Raw genomic sequence first — 22,252 nt, forward strand, 5'->3', positions numbered from 1 at the left:
TCTTTGCATCTTGCACTAGGGAATCTCTTTGCTGGTTTAGATCACCAATCGTGGTTAGTTCTGCTGAGGAATCATCTACATTAGAGTCATTCAAAAAAGCTGTGTATTTTGCAGACAGCCGCTGGTAACGTTCATAAGCTGCAGATAGGCGATTTATAGAGCCTCTTAATTCAGCAGGATTATCATTAAGGCTCAGCAAAATTGACATGCATTGTGCAGTTCTGTCCCATAGGTCTGACAGATTACTGGAAAGTTCATTCCTAGTTGTCTCATAATTTTCCCAGATTTTCTGGGTGGGTCTTATTGTATGCTTAGGTTTTACAACAGGATCAGCACACTCAGCTCCTTGAATGTCTGTGAGGTCTGAAACATGATGCATCTCTTTTGATTCAGCGATGAAAGAGTGTTCAGAGCCTTGTCTAGACATTTTTTCAAGTTTGCAAAATAAAATAAAATTGGGTACTGTCTCTTAAGCAGATTGCAGCTTAAGCAGGGTTTAAACAAAGTCCAATGTACAGTTTTCAGCTTTGCGCAGCCACCTGGGTGCTGCTTGCGTGAATGGGTACTTCAGCGAAGTTCACCTTTCAACCTCTAGGAGACACTTTACACGTGCCTGGGAACAAGCCTTTTATTTGCAGAGCAGCCACCGGGTGCTGCTTGCGTAAGTGGGTGCTTCAACGAAGTTCACCCTTTGACCACTAGAGGTCGCTGTTTGGAAGCAAGCCTGTTAATTTGCTCCTTGTTCCTTTGTTTAGAGCTAGCGGGACTGGGTAGGATTGCTTTGCTCTAGGTCTTCAGTTGCAGGTAACTTAACTGTAGGCTTGCTGAATAATCTCCCTTCTGGAGATTCAAAACATATATTTTAGGATTGTTAACTAAATCACTTGTTTTTTCCATATAAAGATGCTTTCATGGCTTGTCATAAGTGTGAATCAATATCTTTCTCTGTCTATACAGGCTTCACATGCAGTTTAAATTTGCAGAAAGTATAAGTGTTTCAGTTTGGCCACCAGGGTTCGCTGCCGCTTGGAATTAGGCTATCTGTGCCTCCGCATACCATTCATTAATTCTGAAGGGATGGGTAGAGACTAGCAGTGGCTTCCTTCCACCAAAGCCTGGTTTCCATGACAATTTATGGTTTTATTGCTCTTTTATTGCCTACTTTATGGCTGAGCTAGAGAGGAAGGGTTTTGCAAACTAACAGACTTTTCTCCCTTTTGAGTAAAATTCAGCTTTAAACACAAATTGGGTTTGCAACAGAGGATGATATCTCTGATCTTCCCAGTCAAATTTGGGGAAAAGGCAGTTTCCCTTTGGAGAAGACAGACAGTGAAATTTTGGTCCTGCATTTGATTTCACAAAGGCTTGGAGATCGCAAACAGTCTCTCTTTGCAATAAGGAACATTTGTAAGCATTCAAAGTAGATCTGAGCAGAAACCCATTTGCATTTCAAAGTCTCTCCAAATTACTTTAAGACGCTGGCTAGAAATTCAATGGCAAAAGAGACAGTAAGATTTTAGCGGGTCTTTTGGCTGGTCTCAGGAAGACAGGAAGAGACAACAGTTCACAGAAACACAAATCCTAGAAGCACAACTCTGTCTCTTGCAGAATCAGCTGGAGAATGGCGAATTAAATCATCTCCTTTTTTATTGCAGGCAGGCAAGGAATTCAAACTGTCTTTTGACTATTCTGGATCAAGCTGTCGTATAATGATTTTTCCCCTTGATAAGACACCTGTGCTGGTCTGTATAGGTGGATATTATCACTGATAACAGCTCTTGCCAGATAGCTGAACTCATAAAAATATCTTTTATCATCCAGAAATACCTTTATTTGCATGCAGAGTAGATTACAGCAGATGAGGTGAATTAGATGATAACGCACGATATTTCCAAGGTCAAAAGACAGTATCGACTCACAGTGTCTGCATGTGTGTCTGCCGGTAATGGAGGAGCACCTGTATCTGCTGGTTATGGAGGAGGAGATTACCCAGGGAGAAGAAGGAGGAAGTCCATCCCAGAAAGGGGAGGGGTGTAAGGCACATGGTCAGGAGAAGGAGGAAATATGTCATAGGGAAGGAGGAGTTGGCTGACCAGGTCAAGATAGCATACTATAATTTCCCCAAACAACCACGTGGTGGCAGCACAACTGGTATCTATGCAGGCTGGAGCACACTGCTAGCAAACAAAATAAGTGGATCCCAAACCTTGGAGGTCCCTGATTATCTTGATTCATTTCAGTTTGAATTCACTCCAGTCAAGTGTAGCTGACTCTATTGCAGTGTTTCTCAGCCACTTGAACACCTGGGGACTTCAACGATTCCCAGAATTCCTCTGCCAGCCCAGCTCTGCCTGAGACTGTGCTGGTTGGGGAATTCTGAGAGTTCAAGTGGCCAAAGCTGAGAAACCCTGTTCTATTGGTTAACCTTCTTCAGAAGAGGGACAAGAGGACAACAAATCCCCTTTAGACTTTTCAGCAGCTTTTGATACTGCTGATCACAATATTTTAGATTGCTTTGTGCATTTGGGAAAGGGGTTTTATTTTTATTTACTAAGAAAATTACAGAGAATTACTTTGTTTGGCTGTGTCTCTAAGCCCTGGTCCCTGAGCTTTGGAATCCACAATATTAACATCTTTACAAAGCTAGTAGGAATTTGGGCAATGATACATGGTTGACATTCAGGTCTATTTTCAATAATACCACAAAAAGGATGTTTTAAATCAGTACTTGTATGTAGTGATATATTAAAGGCCAATACATTGAGGTTGTCTCACTTCACAAGCAGAGGCTATAGGGCCAGGTCATTTCCAAGTACAGAAATTGGGGGACACGACCATCCAGACTGATTTCATTCCCTAGGTTTTGGGTGGCCCTAAAGTCATTTATCATTTAAGATCCATGTGACTTCTCTAGCCAGAAGTGTCCATTACTATGGTTCTGAAATTGCACTGAAAGCACTGCAGCAAAATCACAGTGGTGCTAGAGAAGCAGAATTGTTAGGTATTCTTAAGAGTGCTGTGAATTGATAATGTTTGGGAACTCCTGGCCTATTACCATTTTTCAGCTGGTATTCCCATTACAGAATACCCTTTTCTGGTTTGTGATAACCCTGTTATTATATCATCCAGAGTTTAATAGCCTCATATTGGATTTATCAAAGTTCTCTGTGTGAATCTATCCTTTTGTTTGGTTGGAATCTCTCACAATTTTGAGGATATTTTTTTAAATGAAATCGGAATTATTAGAGGAGTGCAAGAAAAAGGAACAGTCTGATTCTCCCATTGTCCCCAGATCTGTTCATCTGTCCAGAAAGAGCTATTTAGAACATAGAAAAATAGAACTGGAAGGGACTTTGGAGGTCTTCTAGTCCAACCTCCTGCTTGAACAGGAGATTCTATATCATTTCAGACAAATGGTTGTCCAGCCTCTTTTTGAAAGCCTTCAGTGATGGAGCACCCACAACTTCTGAAGGCAAGCTGTTCCATTGGTTGATTGCTCTCCTTAGTTCCAGGTTGCTTCTCTCCTTGATTAGTTTCCAACCATTGTTTCTTGTCTTGCCTTTTGGTTTTTTGGACAATAGTTTGACCCCCTTGTCTTTGTAGGAGCCCCTCAAATATTGGAACAGTGCTATCATGTCTCTACCCAATCCTTATTTTCATTAGACTAGACATACCCAATTCCTGTAACTGTTGTTCATACGTTTTAGCCTCCAGCCCCCTATTCATTTTTGTTGCTCTTCTCTGCACTCTTTCCAGAGTCTCAACATCTTTTTTTGTATTGTGGTGACCAGAACTGGACTCAGTATTCCAAGTGTGATCTTACTAAGGCTTTGTAAAGTGCTACTAGAATTTCATGTGCTCTTGATTCTATCCCCCTATTAATGCAGCCTAGGATTGCACTGGCTGTTTTGGCTGCTGCCGCACACTGTAGTAAAGAGAATAACAGTAGCTTGTGGGTTGCTGAACCTTGCAATCTTTCTTCTAAAGGAAAACAGTTCCACAAAGTAGCACCTCAGTCAGTATTAAGCTGGATGAACAGAATGGAACTGCATGCTTTGCAAAGGGTATTAATTACCTAAACTCCAGAGTATCTATTATCCATTATTATCCTATTACATCTTGGCATTAATGGAAAGCCTGAAACTACAGGAGGAAATAAAAATTAGAAGGGCAGGAACTGGGATTTGTTTTCAAAAAACAAAATTGCACATATTTTCTTTTTTCTTTTCTTTCCCCTTTCTTCTCTCCCTCCCTCCCTCCCACCCAGCACCTTAAACAATTGGGTTTAAAATCCTGTTACAGCAGTATGTAAATACAAAACAATATTAGAGCGACAAAAAAGGAGCATTTATGACTCAATGCCAGAGTTTTATTCTCCCATTATGACAAATACTATCCAGGTGAAAAGCCTGTCCAAGCTTCTTCCTAGTTCAGAGGATGATGCTTCTTGAAATGTGGAGTGAAAAATAATCAAGATGGTGACAGAAGTCAAAACCAAGTGGGGCTTTTGGTTGTACACTCAAAGTTGCCATTTTGATTTTTTTTACCCTCCCCCATGCTGTTGCAAGGCCTAATGAGGAGGGCTACAAACATCCCATTTTCTGCATCTTTTCTGCACATGTCTTATTGTCTTCTTTTTTGCAGAAAAGGCTTTGTTTTTCTCCAGGTGCATTTTTATGCACATTGAACCACTTCTGGCCACCCTGACTGTTGCTTGCTGGGGATGTTGCTTGTGAAACAGCAAAATTTAGCTATTGTTGCCCTCATTAGTAGGGCAGTTCCAACCATGAAACCAGTTCCACTCCTTTTTAAAAAATTGTTTGTTTTTATCCCACCTTATTTTTACAAATAACTGAAGACGGCCAATATATCCAACACATCTACCTCCTCCTATTTTCCCCACAACCACCATGTGAGCTGGGTTGGGCTGAGTGGCCCAAAATCACCCACCTGGCTTTCATGGCTAAGGTGGGATTTGAACTCATGGCTTCCTGCTTTCCAACCTGGTGCTTTAACCACTAGATCAACCTGGCTCCTGCCTCTGTTTAATCTGTGTCAGTTGTGGGTGCCAATGTAATTCCTAGAAATAATTCATATTTATAGATCTGTGGGGCTGTAAATCTCAGAATACCCAGATGATATGACCAGTGGGGGAAGGAACATTTACAGCAATTCTGTATTGTATTATTAATCCCTTACTGAAATAGAGAATGGGAATGACAACCACCTTGTACATTTTTTCATTCACACATATATTGATATTAAATTAATTCTTACAATAGCCCCCTAATAAAGGACTTAAGAACTAACATCTTGCTTTTTCATCTTCTTGCTCTTTCAAACTAAATTGAATGTGACATAGCCAGATCTCCCCTCAGTGCTACACAATGCATATGTTTTGGTGCCAAAAATGGACTAGCTACATAGTAGTTAAAACATTCCTATTTCAATTTCACTTGTGTCTGTCATTATTCACAGTCCTGTTGAAAACAGAGTATAGCAAGCTAGCCAATTCCCAAACCAAACAAAGCATGTAGAAATATAATACTGTATTTTCCGGCGTATAAGACGACTGGGCGTATAAGACGACCCCCTACATTTCCTGTTAAATTATAGGGTTTGGGCTATACTTGCCGTATAAGACTACCCCTCTTCCAACGCACACCAAATAAAAATTAAAAACATCAGATTTGATTTTAATATGGTAATTTTAATTCAAATGCTTATGACATCTTTTTTTGTATTGTGGTGACCAGAACTGGACTCAGTATTCCAAGTGTGATCTTACTAAGGCTTTGTAAAGTGCTACTAGAATTTCATGTGCTCTTGATTCTATCCCCCTATTAATGCAGCCTAGGATTGCACTGGCTGTTTTGGCTGCTGCCGCACACTGTAGTAAAGAGAATAACAGTAGCTTGTGGGTTGCTGAACCTTGCAATCTTTCTTCTAAAGGAAAACAGTTCCACAAAGTAGCACCTCAGTCAGTATTAAGCTGGATGAACAGAATGGAACTGCATGCTTTGCAAAGGGTATTAATTACCTAAACTCCAGAGTATCTATTATCCATTATTATCCTATTACATCTTGGCATTAATGGAAAGCCTGAAACTACAGGAGGAAATAAAAATTAGAAGGGCAGGAACTGGGATTTGTTTTCAAAAAACAAAATTGCACATATTTTCTTTTTTCTTTTCTTTCCCCTTTCTTCTCTCCCTCCCTCCCTCCCACCCAGCACCTTAAACAATTGGGTTTAAAATCCTGTTACAGCAGTATGTAAATACAAAACAATATTAGAGCGACAAAAAAGGAGCATTTATGACTCAATGCCAGAGTTTTATTCTCCCATTATGACAAATACTATCCAGGTGAAAAGCCTGTCCAAGCTTCTTCCTAGTTCAGAGGATGATGCTTCTTGAAATGTGGAGTGAAAAATAATCAAGATGGTGACAGAAGTCAAAACCAAGTGGGGCTTTTGGTTGTACACTCAAAGTTGCCATTTTGATTTTTTTTACCCTCCCCCATGCTGTTGCAAGGCCTAATGAGGAGGGCTACAAACATCCCATTTTCTGCATCTTTTCTGCACATGTCTTATTGTCTTCTTTTTTGCAGAAAAGGCTTTGTTTTTCTCCAGGTGCATTTTTATGCACATTGAACCACTTCTGGCCACCCTGACTGTTGCTTGCTGGGGATGTTGCTTGTGAAACAGCAAAATTTAGCTATTGTTGCCCTCATTAGTAGGGCAGTTCCAACCATGAAACCAGTTCCACTCCTTTTTAAAAAATTGTTTGTTTTTATCCCACCTTATTTTTACAAATAACTGAAGACGGCCAATATATCCAACACATCTACCTCCTCCTATTTTCCCCACAACCACCATGTGAGCTGGGTTGGGCTGAGTGGCCCAAAATCACCCACCTGGCTTTCATGGCTAAGGTGGGATTTGAACTCATGGCTTCCTGCTTTCCAACCTGGTGCTTTAACCACTAGATCAACCTGGCTCCTGCCTCTGTTTAATCTGTGTCAGTTGTGGGTGCCAATGTAATTCCTAGAAATAATTCATATTTATAGATCTGTGGGGCTGTAAATCTCAGAATACCCAGATGATATGACCAGTGGGGGAAGGAACATTTACAGCAATTCTGTATTGTATTATTAATCCCTTACTGAAATAGAGAATGGGAATGACAACCACCTTGTACATTTTTTCATTCACACATATATTGATATTAAATTAATTCTTACAATAGCCCCCTAATAAAGGACTTAAGAACTAACATCTTGCTTTTTCATCTTCTTGCTCTTTCAAACTAAATTGAATGTGACATAGCCAGATCTCCCCTCAGTGCTACACAATGCATATGTTTTGGTGCCAAAAATGGACTAGCTACATAGTAGTTAAAACATTCCTATTTCAATTTCACTTGTGTCTGTCATTATTCACAGTCCTGTTGAAAACAGAGTATAGCAAGCTAGCCAATTCCCAAACCAAACAAAGCATGTAGAAATATAATACTGTATTTTCCGGCGTATAAGACGACTGGGCGTATAAGACGACCCCCTACATTTCCTGTTAAATTATAGGGTTTGGGCTATACTTGCCGTATAAGACTACCCCTCTTCCAACGCACACCAAATAAAAATTAAAAACATCAGATTTGATTTTAATATGGTAATTTTAATTCAAATGCTTATGACATGCAGGTACTTAGTAGGAAAACTGTCACTTATAAACATAAGGCTGTTTGTCATCAAACATGTAAACATAAAACAGTGCAAGTGGATTAAACTTAATAATAATAATAATAATAATAATAATAATAATAATAATAATAATAAGAATAAGAAGAAGAAGAAGAAGAAGTTGGAAGGGACCTTGGAGGTCATCTAGTCCAACCCCCTGCTAAGGCAGGAAACCCTATTTCATTTCAGACAAATGGCTGTCCAGTCTCTTCTTAAAAACTTCCAGTGTTGGAGCATTCACCACTTCTGGAGACAGGTTGTTCCACTGGTTAATTGTTCTAACTGTCAGGAAGTTTCTCCTTAGTTCTAGGTTGCTTCTCTCCTTGACTAGTTTCCATCCATTGCTTCTTGTCCTGCTTTCAGGTGCTTTGGAGAATAGCTTGGCTCCCTCTTCTTTGTGGCAGCCCCTGAGATATTGGATCACTGCTATCGTGTCACCCCTCACCCTTCTCTTCGTTAAACTACACGTACCCAATTCCAGCAACCCTTTTCCTATTTTCCTAATTCACTTTTTCACTTTTCCTAATTCACTCTAAAGCTTTCCCTGCGCCTTAAGTAACCCCAGCTGCCTGCAATTAGTGCAGGTTCTCATCCCACCAGGCTCAAGGTTGAGTCAGCCTTCCATCATTCCGAGGTAGGTAAAATGAGGACTCAGATTGTTGGGGGCAATAAGCTGACTTTGTAATAATGCTGCTTGTGGGGGTGTGTGAAAGCTCTAATAGGCAGGCATATACATAGAATGAAGGCTATTGCTAAGCACATTGATCTGTGCTTTAAATTGTAAGCCGCCCTGAGTCTTCGGAGAAGGGTGGAATATAAATGGGATTTTAAAAAAAGACCAAATGGGAGATCCGCTCCAGGTTTTCCAGCCAGCCCGCCCAGTTCCTGAGTCAAATGTGTCCTGCTGCTCTGGCTATGCATTCCCCACCTGCCTACAGCTGCTCTTCAACTTTAGAAGGAAAAAAGCCCAGACCCCAGCCTGTAAAAAAATCACAGACTGCAGCTTCTACTCCAATTGGTCCCGCTTTCCCTGTGCAGACTAAATGGAAGATCCACTCCAGGTTTTCCAGCCAGCCCTGTCCCTAAAGTTTCAGCACCAGCGTAGAAGACGACCCCTGACTTTTGAGAAGATTTTCATGGGTTAAAAAGTAGTCTTATACGCCGGAATCTACGGTACATCCATTTAAATGGTTGCTTCCAGCTACAGTCAATAGATCAGGCTTTCATCCAGTATCAGTCAGTGGAATATACTGTAGATCAGAGGTCCCAACCTTTGGGTACCAGAGGCCGGTTCCGTGGAGAGAGGTTTTTCAACGGACCAGAAGGTATGTGGTTTTGTGTGCTGCCTGCATCTTGTGGATGGGGCTTTGCTTGTTTGTGTGGCCCGGTTGCTGGCATGCCACAGCCCGGAGCACTTCCTAAGAATGTAGATCACATCATGGCTGGCTGTAAGCTGAGGGCATACACCGGTCCAGTAGTATCTGTCCTAGACACTAATATTTGAACATAGATCTTTTTGACATCTAGTTGAAATGTTAATTTATATTGCTTGTCCATGTTTGATATGCCATATGCTATATAAAATAAATAAACCCTCTAAGTCTAAGGAGTAGAAAGAGAGAGTGGCTTTGTAATCTGAATTTGAAAAAGGTTTAATGGGCAGGTTTGAAGTGGTTGAAAATGCTGTAGGATGTAATTGATCCCTTCTAATTCACTAGATTTCCTGTTTACTTTGGGAATGGCTATTTACTGCCTAGAAATCAGATTGACTATATGCTCTGCAGGCAAAGATGGAGAAGCTCTATGCAGTCAGTAAAAACAAGACCAGGAGCTTCTCGTTGCAAAATTTAGAGTTAAATTAAAGAAAGTAGGGAAAAGCACTAGGCCACTCAGGTATGAACTAAATCATATCCCTGATGAATACACTGTAGTGTGAAAAATACTGTAGATTTAAGGAATTAGATCAGATAGACAGAATGCCTGAAGAACTATTCTGTTCTGTTCTGTTCTGTAATGTTTTATTCCTGAAGAGGGTTTCTGAGTCAACAGAAGCTAGCAGGATTTGGCAACAGTCAGTTTACCAGATACTTTAGGGGGCACTGTTGTACCACATTTAAAAGCCAGGAGATTGTCACAGGTGCTCCTCAGCTTTCTGACCACAGACCAGGCAACTTGTATGTTTGGCTTCCTGCTAAGTCTCTTTTCCCAAATTCCCAGATTCTTCTTCTCAGAAGTCTTTTTTTCAGCAATTCTCTTGAGGAAAGTGCCTAGAAGGACAGAGATTCTTTCCTCAGCAAAAGAACCAACAACAGAAAAAAAGAAAAAAATAAACATCTGGGCCCAAGTCCAAGTTATGGGTTACTTAGCAGTTCTTTCTTTCTCAGTAGACTTTCCTTGCTCTGATTTTGAATGTCTACATTTGTCTGTCCTGTTTTTTGCACTCAGTGAGCATCTTTCAGGTAAAACTCCTGCTTCCCCATTGTAGCATTAAGTCAATAAGAGACATGTTTATAGTCTGATGAAGCAAATGCCCGATAAGTTTTTATTCTGCAATAGCAGGTTGCCAACACAGCCTGGAGGTTTATGAAACCACGAGTATCTATTATACTGGTTGGTTGCATTCAGTTTGATTGTGTCAGAGGGTCTATCAGTGTTCCAAGTCAAGCCAAATACACTTCTCCTTGAACTATCACAGGCACGTTTCCACATGTTATCTCTTGGGCAACAGATCTTATGAATGAGGGGAACTTGTTCTATGGTATAATCTACTTCCCTACCACCCTTCTGTTGGGAAATAATGAGGCATAAAAATCCTCACTCAACAACAATAATAGGGAAATCATTCTAAAACATTCATCCCACAATTTAAAAAAACAATTTAGGAGACACACTTAAAAGTCTTCTGCTGAAAACTAAGGGAAGGATTGCCAATTGCAGCTTTCAGGTGGGAGCAATCCACAGCTAGAAAGGCACATAGGAGACAAGCACCTTCCCAGGTGTAGGGCCAAGAGCCCTCAGTGAATTGTCCTCCATAAGGCCTCTCTTGTAGAGCTTAGTGTCTGGATTGGTCTATGGAAAGATAACTAAGTGAATCATTGCAATTGTTAAGTTAGTAGCACCATTGTTTAGTGAATCTGGTTTTCCCATTGCCTTTGCTTGTCATGACCCTGGGACACTGCAACCTCATAAATATGAACCAGTTGTCAAGCATCCAAATGTAAATCACATGACCATGGGGATTTTGCAATGGTCATAAGTGTGAAAAATAGTCATAAGTCACTTTTTTCAGTGCTGTTGTAACTTCTAACGGTCACTAAATGAACTGTTGTAAGTCGAGGGCTACTTGTGCTGGGAGGGAGTAATGAAGTACTTCTAATGAATTTCAAATAATATTTCAGTAGCCATTTTGACATTATAACTAGTTTTCTAACATGAAGCTTCACTTCTTGCCCTCTTTCACAACATTTTAAATTTAACTGCCTGCTTGTGAGATTGTGCACATGTATTATCAATCCAGATTTACTCAAATGTAGTACATAAATGTACTCAAATCAGCTCAGATGTAGGTAGGAGTAAAGTTTTACAGGTAGACAAGAAAAACCAATTGTACAGGTACAGACTAGGTGAAACTTGCCTTAATGCCAGTATAACTGTGAGAGGAACCTTGTTCAAGTGGACACACCAGTAGTGTGCAGCAGCCGCCGCCAAAAAAGCCAACTCAGTCATAGGCTGCATTAACAGAGGGATAGAATCAAGTTCACATGAAGTATTAGTACTGCTTTATAAAGCCTTAGTAAGACCACACTTGGAATACTGCATCCAATTTTGGTCATCACAATATAAAAAAGATGTGACTCTGGAAAGAGAGCAGAAAAATAAGGGGGCTAGAGGATAAAACATATGAAGAACAGTTGCAAAGCACAAGAAGGCAAGACAAGAAGCAATGGATGGAAACTAGTCAAGGAGAGAAGCAACCTAGAATTAAGGAGAAATTTCTTAATAGTGAGAAAAATTAAACAATTGAATTGTGGGTGCCCCAACACTGGAGGCTTTCAAGAAGAGACTGGACATCCATTTGTCTGAAATGGTATAGGGTCTCTTCTTGAGCTGGGGGTTGGACTTGATGACCTCCAAGTCTCTTCCAACTCTATTATTCTGTATTTTTTAAAAAGGTAAAGGTTCCCCCGCACATGCGTGCTTATTCTATTTAAATAATTCCACTGCTGGATAAAGGTCTCTTGGTTGAAGGTTATGGACTATAATCTAGCATCCTGGTCCAGTGTGGGTCAGCAGATACTGTAGATGGTTTTTTTTTAATTTCCCAGTCTAGGTCTGAGTGCGACCAACTGGCCCAAAGTTACCCCATCAGCTTCCAAGCTAAAGAGAGAACTAGAATCTGGGTCTTCCTGCTCCTAATCTAGCACCTTAAACACCATGTCACACTGTCACACATATTTAAAACTTGTCAAGGATAGAAAAGTCTGGTTTAAGGCAAGGATGGATAATTTTTTGGACTTGCCATAGCAAAGTGAGAATCTGTTACTGAAGAGAATTGAAGCCAGTGATGATCAGGGCTACTTCCTATTTCTCCTTTCCTCCTCCCCATGCAAGAGCCCTTAGGGAAGGGACAGATGGTTGTCAGAAGATAGAACCAGTTTGCTGTAGTAATTAAGTTACCAGGCTAGATGGGGAGACGGTGAGTTCTCTCGTCCTGCCTGAGGCATAAAAACAGCTGAGAGATCTAGAACTAGTAACTCTCCCTCAACCCAAGGATGGAGTGAAGGGAAAAACCTGGAAAAAAAATTCCTGCAGGACAGATAGCTGTAGGAGTTAACCCTGACACAATAGCACCAAATCAAAAACAAAACATCCCCTCTGCCAAATAAAATACAATAATAAAATAAAGTGAGAGGGAACTCAGTGTTTCAATTAATTGTTAATTGAACATTCAAAAGTACAAAGGCAATTTAGATGCTTTTGAAGGAAAACAAGAGTGGATATGACACGTGATACCAGAAGACAGCACCCAAGGCTTTGCAGACAGCTTCACTCCAAAGTTTAAACTAGATATTCTTCCAGAGGGAATCGTGAAAGTGCCATGAGAAGCTAATTAATTAACTAATTAAAAGCTTCTGTGTAACTCTGGGTTTGGCTCCTTCCAGGCAGGCTTCTGCGAGGCAGGTAATTTTATTATGTCTGCCTTGGGAATGACTGACAGATGTAAGTTAGGGCTACCTGCTTTTAAAGGAGATCACTTTGCCTCTTGCGCCTTGGCAAAAATCAATATCTTGGGCAAAATGCTTTCAGTCCACAACAGTGCTTAAAGCATCAATTCATTAATACAACTGGTGGTGGGCAATAGTTGCCACAGAGTGCAAAAAATAAAAATAAAAATGGGGGAAATGTCTTTTAGAGTGGTGCCTATCACAAATTTTAACACAGATGGTATGTTCCACTAACCAAAATATTTAGAAGCCTTCTGTAGATGTCACATAACAAATGGAGCAATTTTAACCCAGGGTGTTTTACGAATTCAGGCTGTCTTATAGTTTATGGCTCAATGTATCAAGTGAACTCGGAAAACTGGTTAAAATGATGGGTTTAAATCATGGGCTAGAGTGTGTTGGGAATGTACCCATAAGATAAAGCAATTTAAAAAAAAAATGGAAGTGAAAATTATTTGATAGTCCTTTTGAATATTGTGATAAAATATACACTCAACATCATTGCTAGACAAATAGGTTTTCAGATTTCTGAAGGGCTACACAAGCCTGTCAGACCTGTTTGAGAAGACATAACAATGGGAGGAACTGAAGAAGAAAAAATACTCTAAAGACAGAACAATGCTGGTTGACCAGCTTACTTTGAAGCAACATAAACTGCAGACTTTCTCTAACCTTAATTTCATTGTTTTGTGTTTGACTTTTTCTGGTGGATGTTCATTCATTGCCTCTCCAGTGGGAAATATGAGAACCCATTAGAAAGGTCAAGAGCTGATTACTCCCCCCCCCCCCCAGCAGAAGGCCTCTTTAACATGGATGGGAAAGTTCTTAAACTTGCTCTGGGATAATGGTGATTACTCAGTCATCCCAAAGAACTTGCATTATTGGTATCAAAGAGAATCTTTTCCCAAGGCATCAGCTTCACCCCAGTTATGAGTCTTCCCTGTCTCCACAGGGATACAGTATACTGCTAAGCTTGTAAGCCGCCCTGAGTCTTCGGAGAAGGGCGGGATATAAATGTAATAAAAATAAAAAAAATAAAAATAAAAAATATCCCAAGCAGCTCTCTGTGCCCGAGAGGTAAATGAATGGAAGGGCGATCCTGGAAGGAGCAGACTTTATGGGTTGTTGTTGATGATAATAATAAGGCTGACTGTGCAGCCCACCACCACCACCACCATCATCATCATCATCATAATAAAAGAAATACTTCATCTTTCCGCTTACATAAGCATAGAAGCACTTAAGGAGTCTTGCACAATGAAGTGAAATACAGATGTTGACTTGAACAAGTCTTGTGAGTTGAACAGTAGTAGCTGTGGTCTCCCTGTTAATTATGCAGCTATAACACCAACCTTCATCTTTAAGCAGCCAATTATAGCACAATTTAAGTGCAGAAGAACTAGAGACAGCAATTTAAAAGAAACTGTGTGGAAGAGTCTAAGGGCTACAGTGGATTGGTAATGGTGCCCTCAAAGTGGGTACAGCCCTGGTTTCCTTGAGTTAGGAACCAGGGGCATTTCACTCTGCTTGGTTTACAGTAAAATCCCAAATGGTTATGTGGTATCCTCCCTCCCCTGCTGATCAACCACTGAAATCAGCACTGTCATCAACACTGAGCCATATGATTTCTGGGAATCACATGTTGCATCCTCCCTTTTCTAGAGCAAGAGGTGTCTTCAGAGTTGCAAGTTCATTTGCATGAAACTACTCTGCCAGCCTTCTTCAACCTCCCAACTTTTGGATTGGCTGGGAATTGTGACAGTTGCAGATCCACATATCTGAAAAGTCTCCCAGCTAGATAAGCACCAGGTTTATAAAGCTCTTTTGTTTTGGCTGCTTGGCCATTTAATTAAATATTTGCCTATTCAATACATGTTGCATTTTTTTCTTCCCCTCCTTCAAGTTCTCAGGTAGACACATAGTCATGCATCTATGGCTATATAATTACCAGAAATAAAGCAGGAGATCCTCTACAATCGTGTTTTTTTAGTGTGGCCTGAGGATCCCTGTGGGTTGCCCAATATCTGCTCCAATCTGAAAGAACTTTTTTTCTTTTACTAGATATTGAAGATATTTGCAAAAATTTAAAACAATGACACTATCCTCATTTTTATTTGTTCTAAATATGTAGGTTTCTATCATGAAAAATATTTGTTAATATCTAATGGACTTAATATTGTTATTTTACATGATTCAACTAGGGATGCATCAATTTAATTTTTAATGTGGTAAATATCAGTACAGATACTGAACCAGAAGCTCCAATATTTGGGCCACATGATGAGAAGAGAGGACTCAATGGAAGAGGCTATAATGTTGGGAAAGACTGAAAGCCAAAGGAGATGAGCACCACAGAGGATGAGAGGTCTTGGAGACAGTGGAGGATGGGGCGGGCGCTGATGTCCTATGGTCCATGGGGATCATGAAGAATCAGACATGACTTAGTGAGTGAACAACATCAAAATAACAGTAAATCTAACTCATACAAACAAAAACTCTTTGAGGTTGCTCCATAATTTCTAAAAGTGGGGAGGCATCCTGAAAGCAAAAAGTTTAAGAAATACTGGTCTATGGTTTGGCATAAGTATTATTTAGAAAGTATTATTTAGAAGAGGGCTTTATGACAATCATAGACCTATTCTGGACCTGTTGTATTTGACTGCAATAGTTACTGTTAGATGGCAGGAAAGCTATCTAACAATTGTCTGGTTTTGTTGCAGCTCAGTTGTGATACAGTATGTCCATTCCACTGAATTTCCATCTCACACCATGGAGGCACAGAATCCAACCCCTTTCTTCACACATACTAGTTGCTTTGTTTGTAAAGCCTTTCTAAGTTTACTGGCACCATTGCTTCTTCTACAATAGCCACTGGCAATGAGTTCCATTGATTAAGTGTGCGTTGCCCTACCCTTTTGTTAAAAAAGAAACCGGGAGAACAGACTGCGTTCCATCCAGGTTAGGAAGATGAGCCTTTTCTTTCTCACTTTTTTTCTTTTTCACTGCACTGGCAAGCTCAGCAAATCTCCAGGGGCTGATTAGGAAGGCACATCCTTCTGCCTTCTTAGCTGGAGGAAATGTGACAGAGGTATCAGGATTCAGCAGGAATACAAAAGATGAGTTGTTCTGCAGTATCACTTGAAACCTGCCTTGTGAAGCCAGGATGGAACCACCAGCACAGATTGGGAGGGCGAACAAAGAAATAGCTGCCAGAAAAAAGAAGAAACATCCCTTTAAAAACATCTCCCCAAGATCTTTCTTTTTTCAGGTGCCTTATTGAATTGAAGGGAAGGGTGAAATGGGCTCCTGAATCTACAGTTCCAAAATGCAGCATAAGAGGAAGCATAAGGAGTTTTGAAATGCAAGTCAACTGCACCACTGTTAAATACAGTCTGTGCTCAGGGAAATGGGACCACACTATATGCAAGAAAAGGTTGCCAGCAAAGTTCCAGGTCAGATACATATCAGCTAAATTTGCACAGAAAGCTTAAGAATGGATTTAGCATGTGATATAAACACTCAAACCTGACCAACAGTGACTAACTTTAACCCGAGCTGCCTAGCATTGTTCTGGGTTCCACTGCCCTTCTTGGCTGAGGCCCATCTTGAAACCAGCCAAATCCAGCAAACTGCAGGGGAATTTCCAAACCTTGCCAGTGCCTTTGTGGAGAAAATGAGCTGGAAATCCAGAGCAGCCCCTTCCCCAAAGGCAATGCCTCTTCATTGTTGCTATTTGTGAGATTTTATACCACCTTTCCTTGCTCAAGGTGATATTATTTCGCATTCCCTCCTCTTCCATTCCCCACTCCCCACAACCATCCTCTGAAGAGAATCACTCCCAAAAGGCCCAGAGGAAGAACTCGAATGGGGGTCTGTAAAATCGGTTGAAGGGAAGGCAGGGACTGCAGTGACTTGAAAGAGAGGCAACAGAGACAGACATTTTCTGCCCACTCAAGGATGGCTGGAGGGCATGTCAACTCCCTGGACAGTGTCAGAATCCATTTATATTTCATTTCTAACTCTCTGTGCAAACCCAAATCTCACCCCCCCTTTTGGATTCTGCCATTCCCAGGGAGGAAAGGGAATAAGACAGCCTTGGTGGAGCAGTGGGCTAATGCCTCCTTAAGTAACACCAGCTGCCTGCAATTAGTGCAGGTTCGCATCCCACCAGGCTCAAGGTTGACTCAGCCTTCCATCCTTCCGAGGTAGGTAAAATGAGGACCCAGATTGTTGGGGGCAATTAAGCTGACTTTGTAATGCCGCTTGTGGGGGGGGGAGAGCCCTAATAAGCAGGCATATACATAGAATGAAGGCTACTGCTAAGCTTGTAAGCCGCCCTGAGTCTTCGGAGAAGGGCGGGATATAAATGGAATTAAAAAAAATTGCCCTCATCTCTTTCCCTTAGATGTAACTTTTTGTTTATTCAGCCTGCCTGTTGGCCATCACAAAAAGGTAGATGAAAGGAATCCGCGGCCTCTCTCTCTGATCCAGGAGCAACTAAGAAAGGGGGTGGGGGGAATTCTGGCTTGTATCTCCGGATGGAATGTGAAGGGGAGGAAGTAATTGTGTTGCGAATGGACTGATGGTTCTCCCTTTACCACGAGGGGTTTGACACCTGAGACTTGACTGATCCGGGACTGACCGAATGAACTGAGGGGTGGGTGTTTTACACGAGGACACTTTAAAAATATCAATCTGTGAGAAAAAATTTCAGATCCTGTCTATTATACCCTCTGTCATCTATGTCTTAGTAAAAGTTCCTGCTTGGACAATCTTGTCTCCAGGAGTCTTTCTTTCTTAAGATGTGGATTGGAGTGGGTTCTGACAGACAAGAAAGGCCCTATATAAAATGAAGGAATTGGCTTCTTTCCTGCCATTGACTGAGTCTCAGTGGCCATCAATAGACTATACAGAGGATCTCTGTTGCCCTTTAGACAGCAGGCCCCACTCATTTTCAGCAGAAAAACCAAAATTAGAGCTATGCCAGCCAGGATTTACAGGCTGTTCCACCATGTCTGAGAATTGTAATTCTCAACGGCTTTTCTGCAATTCCTGACAAGTTGCTTTTTGTGTTGCCAATTCCAAGAACAAAAGTTGAAGCTATTACATCGCTCATCCGTTATAGATTTCCTCTTCCACGTCATCTATTGTGTGCTTCAGTGCTCATCCTGAATCTACTCCCAGTTTGCTTCCTGAGGCAGCTTCTGGATTTTATAGCCAATTCTCTTTTCCCCTTATAATCTCCATTTCAGGCTCAGTTTTCAGTTTATAGTATTGGAACTGCATTAGACTGATAGGTTGACTCTGAGACTAGTTGAGGCGACATCAGAAACCTGCATTACCAAGGCACTGGGTGTTTTTTTTGAGAAAATCAGCTTTCCTTAGAATGGAAATGAACTGGAGAGGGCAAGACCTTATGTCCCTTATTTTAGAAACTGGGAAAAGTATTATATGAAAGAGGCAAGGAGTCCAGCAGAACTCTTCTTTGCTGCCACCCAGGATTCCAGAGGTTTCTTAGGTTTTTCAAGAGGACAAAAAAACAAAATGTTAATACTGTTAACTTAAGGTGAAAGAAGTAGCGTTGATAGGAAAACTTTTTTTCAGATCCCTGCAGCTCTGTTCTTTCTGATGCTTCTTGGCTGGGCCCTGTGCTTTTTCCATGAAAAAGCCTATGCAAATGGCTATAACAAAAGCAAAGAGCAGTGTTTGTCCCTACAGTGAAACAGTAGCTATGCCTGGACTTGGCAGTGCCAGCTTGGGTCTATTTCCACTCCCATCTTGGCCTCAGAGATCTCATGCCTCCCCCTCCCCCAACAGCCTCAGTCTATAGATAAAGGAACCATTCAGCATGATCTTAAATGGAGGCCGAAGTTCTCTCAGAAGATTGCGATGAAGAATGACAAACTGGGGGTTGAGGGAGAGCCGGTCTGCCAAAGGCAGGCATCTTGATTATGCTATCCAATTCCCTTGTGAGGGAAGCACAGGCTGGCTTGGGCTCTGCCAGGACTTGCTGTAGGTATTATCTGAATGGCTGTTATATACTGTACAGAGGTCGTGGAAATGGCATTTTGCCCAAATTATACAAGTGTAGAAAACAACAGCTGATTGTTGTTTTCCACACTTGTATATTGCAGAGGGCAAAGATTAAGATTCCTGAGTCTGATATCTTCCATATGTTGGACTACTCTCTTAATCATCCAGTAGACTGGCTAAAGGTTTATTGACTTGGTCCAACATATTTGTAGGACATTTGGTTGGGGAAGGGTGGAAAAACGGAAACACAAGAATCTATAACATTTCATTCTGAACCAGTCTGCTATCATTTTTATCTGTCTATCAGCTAGCTAGCTAGCTCTATCTTGGGGGAGAGAGAGGGAGAGGGAGATTTTATGACTCTAGAAGAGAGTCAGTGGGAATCACTTTTCAAGCTAATTCCCCTGAGCCACACAGAGTAACAAAAATCCCCATCCCAGTCTCATAAAAAGGAAGCAAACTGCTCACATGCATTTTCCTGAGGTTTGCAAGAAAGCTGAGAACCTTTTGTGGAGGCAAGTTATCTGAGGGAGGGTCAGTTACAGTAAAAAAAAAAAGTGAACAAAAGCACTGACTGCTTCTAAAAGATTCCTGACTGACTTGTTGCCATCCGTTTGTTGCTTTTTAAAGCTCCTGTGATCGGTGGCGAAAGGACAGCAAGTCCGCTATTGTGCAACAGGGTGGCTTCCCCATTCACTGACCAGGGTTGCATATTGCTGGGTTGGTTAGATTAGGAGAGAAGGGATATGTTAGAAACTGGACAAGCTTTGGAAACAGGATGCTGAAACCCTGTGGAAAGAGGAAACAGGTAAAGGTGGCTCAGAATGAAGCAAAACATCACATCAGTAGAAACGTGGGTAGCCCAGAGGTTCTGTAGAACCAGACAAATTGAAAAGAAAATGTTTGTTGCAGTTTCATATGGACAAGGATAGTCAGACGTCAGTAGGAAGAACTTATATCTTCAAAAAAGGAATTACGTTCTTTGTATATATTTTTTGTATACATGTATATGTATAAAGGGACGCGGTGGCTCAGTGGGTTAGGACGCTGAACTTGTCGATTAGAAGATCGGCAGTTTGGCGGGTTGAATCCTGAGTGCCGCATAGCAGAGTGAGCGCCTGTTACTCGTCCCAGCTTCTGCCAACCTAGCAGTTGGAAAGCACGTAAAAATGCAAGTAGAAAAATAGGGACCACTATGGTGGGAAGGTAACAGCGTTCCGTGCGCCTTTGGTGTCTAGTCATGCCGGCCACATGACCACAGAGACGTCCTCGGACAAGCGCTGGCTCTTCGGCTTTGAAACGGAGATGAGCACCGGCCCCTAGAGTTGGAAATGACTAGCACACATGTGCGGGGGAACCTTTACCTTTACCTATATGTATATATATCTTTTTGCATCTCTCCATCTTTCTTTCTGATTGTTAGTTTTTATGTGTATGTTCTGTAAAAAAGTTAATACATTATTCTTTAAAAAGGCATCCCCATATCTGTGCTCTGCCTTCCCAAGGAAGCTCATAATATTGTAATAATCTTTTATTTTTTTAAAAAACCAATAATTAACTTACCCTACAAATTTAAATAACCTGCCAGTGGGGAAAAAAACCAGTATGCTACAAAGGATTTCTAACCATAGTTTGGCTTCAGGCAGAGAATAATTAGCCTCATTTCATTCTCATCCAGGTAATGAGTAGATGTGCTGTAAATTATAAGTAATTGTGTCTATCTTTGCCACTGTAGTTGCCAGCCAAAACAATATGAAATTGTATTTCCACTCAGTGAAAATCTAGACCATGGGTGTCCAACCTGGCAACTTTAAGACCTATGGACTTCAACTCCCAGAATTCCCCATGCTGGCTGGCCTCTCCAAGGATATCTGGGGAATTTGTTCTTCTAAACCACAATAAAATCAGCCCCAAGACCAACCCGAGTCTGTCTTTCCTATCATGTTAGCTTTTTCCAGCAAAGCACCTTCTCCTCTGGACACTGGATTTGTGTCATGTTTTACAACTGGCATTGGTTTCTTCCAGCTACTTCTCAAGCTCAGAAGCCCAGAGATCAGGAACGACAAAGCTCTCTCAAATCTCAGGGTAGAAACATCACTTCCCATCTAGCCAATTCACTTTTAGGTTAGGATAAGATCATTTTAAATCAAGGTCTGAGGCTTGAAAACATTTTGAGTATATTTCGAAACACCCTGTTTCAGAGCAGAATTGCTGCCCTCAACGTGAAGCACTGAATTACACAGGTCTCAACATTTCTAGGCAAAATAGCCCTTAATGGTTGGGGAAGAATTACAATTCACATTTGGAGGGCATCAGCTGGTTAAACGCTGGAGTGAATAGCTTATGTCCAAGCTGAAACTTTCACCTCAGAATGTTTCTCATTCAATTTTTGTCCAGAAGATAAGCATGAGAAAGTCTATGACAAAAAAAATAAGTACATCAGTGAAAAAACAAGAACTGTTAACTTCATTTGTTTTTCAAAGTTCCATAGCAGTGCATCTTGTGACATGTTGGCTACATGTACCACCATAATTTTTTCCCCAACAGTCTGTGGTCTCCAACTCGGGCAGCACAATCTGCAATCCATCTGTTACAGGCCACAATCTCCCAGCGATTGGACATTCCTTTTCCTTTGTGCTGGATTATTAAGTAAGAAACACACATGCAATCAGGGCCCAGTTGACCCTCAGCTGGACTGCATTTGTTTTAATAGGTCCCCATCACAAACTGTGATTCCAGTTAGCGTTTTCTTCATCCCTCACTTGAATTGTTGCTTGTTAAATCCTCCACCTTCCTTCCAGAGTTTGCTTCCACTCAGGGCTTGATTAATAATTAAGCTAAGTACACAGAAACCCAAGGCTAACTCAAGGTCCTATCATTCAGCAGTTCCATAGTAGCTTCTCCTAGCTCTCCCTTTCATGTAAACAAAGAACATTCCTTATCAAAATGCATTTGTCCATTGTCCAGTCTTTATCCTCCAGGTAAAGGATTGCATAGAAAAAAATTACAAGTAGTCCTCAACTTATGACCACAAATGGAAAAATTGTCAAGCAATTCAATCATTAAGGAAGACATCACATAACTGCACCTGATTATATTTTTTTTGCTGTGATCATTAAGCAAAGCTGTTTGTGATCTTCCCTGCTAGCTTCTCTATTGAGCTTGCTTTTTGGAAGCTGGCTTGGACAGTCACAAATGGCGATTATGTGATCCTAGGAGGCTGTAACCTTTGTAAATATGAACTAGTTGTCAAG

This window comes from Vipera ursinii (genome assembly GCF_947247035.1).
Source record: "Vipera ursinii genome assembly, chromosome: 2".
NCBI classification, from domain to species: domain Eukaryota; kingdom Metazoa; phylum Chordata; class Lepidosauria; order Squamata; family Viperidae; genus Vipera; species Vipera ursinii.